This window comes from Helianthus annuus, chromosome 8 (genome assembly GCF_002127325.2).
Source record: "Helianthus annuus cultivar XRQ/B chromosome 8, HanXRQr2.0-SUNRISE, whole genome shotgun sequence".
Classification (NCBI taxonomy): domain Eukaryota; kingdom Viridiplantae; phylum Streptophyta; class Magnoliopsida; order Asterales; family Asteraceae; genus Helianthus; species Helianthus annuus.
The window spans coordinates 5,204,211-5,207,705 of NC_035440.2; the positions used below are offsets into that span (position 1 = coordinate 5,204,211).

General features: G+C 37.2%; 1 long non-coding RNA gene across 1 annotated transcript; it reads right to left on the reverse strand.

The window, feature by feature from the left end:
* Window positions 1-763: 763 nt before the first annotated feature.
* On the reverse strand, window positions 764-1,805 carry LOC110870766. The gene is made up of 2 exons (XR_002553221.1): window positions 1,543-1,805; window positions 764-1,073 (listed from the first exon to the last, which is right to left on the reverse strand). It is a non-coding gene; the product is annotated as an uncharacterized LOC110870766 (long non-coding RNA).
* Between the last annotated feature and the right edge of the window lie 1,690 nt (window positions 1,806-3,495).

The window sequence follows — 3,495 nt, forward strand, 5'->3', positions numbered from 1 at the left end:
AATACCCTAGAATGTGATTTTAAACTATTAGTACCTAAATATGTTACTTTGTGCAAACCACAGGGACTAACTATGTAATTAACTCTATTGGCTATTAATATTTTGAGTAAAGTACGATTTCAGTAGTACTTGAGGTTAACACCCGCTCGCAGATTCAGTCTTATTTCAAAAAAATCAATACTTCATTCCCTGACGTTGTCAATTTGATTCAATTAAATCCCTGCACTAAACTTCTGTTAGTCAACAGTTTGGATTATGGTAAAAGACCATACTACCCTTAAGGGACCGAAACTGCGATACGAATAAGTCAAATCCCCTTTTAGTCCCCTCTCAACACAACCACCACCAGCCACCGCACCTCACCGCCGCAGATCAATAAAAACATGTCTAAAATCAAAATAAACAAGAATTTATGTCTGAGATTAAGACTGATTGTAAGCGATATAAAGGGTTTTTAAATTCTTAAAACTGGTTGCCGGAAAAATCAAGTTGTTGCCGGAAAAATCAACCTGTTGTAGAGTACCTGATGATAAAAAGACGCTTAACACTACACCAACCATGTATCGCGTACTCAAATAGTGGTCAATGTTTTGGTCAAAAAACTCATCAAAGATAATGTAACCAAATTTGTAAAGTGAGGTAGAGTGCTTAGGTGATGAACAATAATGAAATGAATGTTGAACATATAAGATAATCAAACACAAAGATTTATACGAGGAAAAGCCCTTGATCACTAGTAGATTGCCGACACAAAAACCTCGGGTAGTGAAAACTATCACTATCAACTATATTGCACAATCGAAAGAGTTTACAACTTTGGATGTTGATCGAGTGTTTTACAACTGATTGCTAAGAGTGTTGTGTGTTTTCTCTTTCGTTGTGTGTGTAAGCGAGAGTGTGTATTGTGAAATCTAACTACTAACACTTGATCAACCCATTTTGAACTACACTAACAACGAAGCACGAAAATCATGCAATACCACGTTCACTCCCTATGACTGTTTGTGGAAATAGCACGTGCAGCATCTTGAACGAATTATCCCCGAGATTCCAGCTAAGACTCAGACCACTTCCTTGATAACGTGCACATGCATATTAACCAGCATCGAGAATAATTGTTAGAAATCATAATTAATAACAAGGATCCTTGATCCTCTGAGTTACTGCATGACCCGCTAAAGATAACTGATTCAGACAACACCTCAGAATACCGGATCCATAATTATAAAAATCTATGCTCTAACAGTCAACTGATGATAACACCCTTTTTAGTTTTGAAGTTTGGTTTACATAAATTGAGATTAGAATTCACTACAACAGAATAACAGTTAAAAAATTGAGTGCACTATAGTGAAATTCCTCTTCTAATCAGCACTAGATATGTCATATGCTTTACATAAATTGAGATTAGAATTCACTACAATAGAGTAACAGTTAAAAACCACATAATACAATAGGAAAAGGAACAAATTAACCAATCGTATCATCAAAAACAATTGCCTGCAAAAAAGTTGTTATCAAACCTCATGCAAAAAAAAAAACCTGTTATCAAACTTCGATTAGAGAGCTGAAAAGAGATGAAAATGTTATGGATAAAGTGGAGAATGAAATCGGTGGTGGAATCCGGCGAAGCTCCGATTAGAGGAAGAAAGATGAACATGATTTATAAGAGAAGACGCGTTGTAGTGGGGGCACCGGAGGTGGACTAACGGTTTATTCGTTGGCGGTTTTTTACTCCATTATTGACTCGAAGCGAAGGTACACTTGGTTATGCTCTGTTTTTCTTATTGAGAAGATGGGAAGGACTGAATTGTTTAATTTGAGGCTTTCAGAGAGATGCTATGTGCTATATTGGGTTAGAAAATACGAAATAACGATATTGCCCTCCATTTTTTAAGTAAAAAGACAATAGTACCCTGGTCAACTAACGGTTGATTGATGGCTGTTTGGTGCAGGGGTTTAATTGAATCAAATTGACAACGTCAGGGACTGAAGTGTTGTTTTTTTTTTTTATGAAATAGGGACTGAACCTGCGAGCGAGTGTTAACCTCAGGGACTGAAAATATACTTTACTCTAATTTTATTTTTGAAGAAAAATACTTTTAATTCAAACCGACTCCTTTAGGCTTTAATTTAATTCTAAGAATATTATTTGTTTTGACCCATACCCGACTATTCATCATCACATATTGGAATATGTACAATGTTCACTTAGGAAAGGAAGAATAGTTGTCTCTATAAAATTTTCCTTTTAAAAGAAAAAAAAGTTAAAGAATAATTGTACTTGTAACTATCCAATGAGTGTGAACATTACATGGCACGTTGATTAAGACCTTAATTAATATGATCACAAATAACTAGCTTAATGACTAGATAAATTGGTTCTACCCTAAAATAATGGGGAAATTGACTGTATCACCCTCAATTATGCAAAATTAGCCGATATCACGCTCAACTTTCAAGTTGGCTCTCACCACCCCCTACTCGACACTTAGGTTGCTGTGTCACCCCGTCGTTAACCAGACACTATCGAGGTTAGTTTTTTTTGCTGACCTGGCCAATTTTTGCTGACCTGGCCAATTTTTACTGACATGGCATGGTTATGTGGACTCACCCTTTACCATCATCCCTGTAACTAAATAAAAACCCTAAATCAGTGGTGGTCCGATTCAATATTTTCCGATTCAACCTCTCAGCCACCTGAGAACCTTCATTTGCGTGTCATTAACTGCCGCTGGATGTAACCGGCACCGCTCTATGTGGATTCTCATTTTATTCCGGTTGGAATAATGTTTGAAGGTCAAAATCCAGATCAGATCAAAACAAAAGCTAAATCAATCCAAAAACAGAGTATGATGATCAATTTCTTCAAGAAACAGAACACCCATATCAAGAAACAAGATCAGAACCTCAAATCTTCATCAAGAACCAAACTTTAAACATAAAAGTTGAGAATTGTGAGCACCCAGATCAAGAAACAACAACAAATGCTCAAATCATTAGTGGGTTACACACAATACCAACAACCCATCTCAGATTGCATTCAATCTTTATCTTGAAACAAACTTTGATTAACAACAAAAACTTTGATTAACAACAAAAACCTGAATCAATTGCGAGAACCGTTACAGAAGTGACCTTTCTTTCTAGGGTTTATGAAGTGACGGAACCGTTGCTTGTTGCGGACAGATCTGAAAACCCTAGACGTTGAAGCAATCGCGAGAACCGTTACGGAAGTGACGGAACCGTTGCTTGTTGCGGAAGAAACGGTAACTGAGGCGATTACTGTGACGGAGGATGTGGTGGAGAAGGTGTCGCCGGTGATCAGAGTATTCGATTCGGTGAGGTGGGGTTGCTTTTGTTTGATCCGAGATAAGCTAGAGCCATTTGAGGAAGGTTTGGATAGATGTTGTTGTTGTTAGGGGAGTTATTTGAGATTTGGGAATTGGGAAGATCAGTTAGGAGAGTGACATTGGTGAAGATTTGGGAAGACGG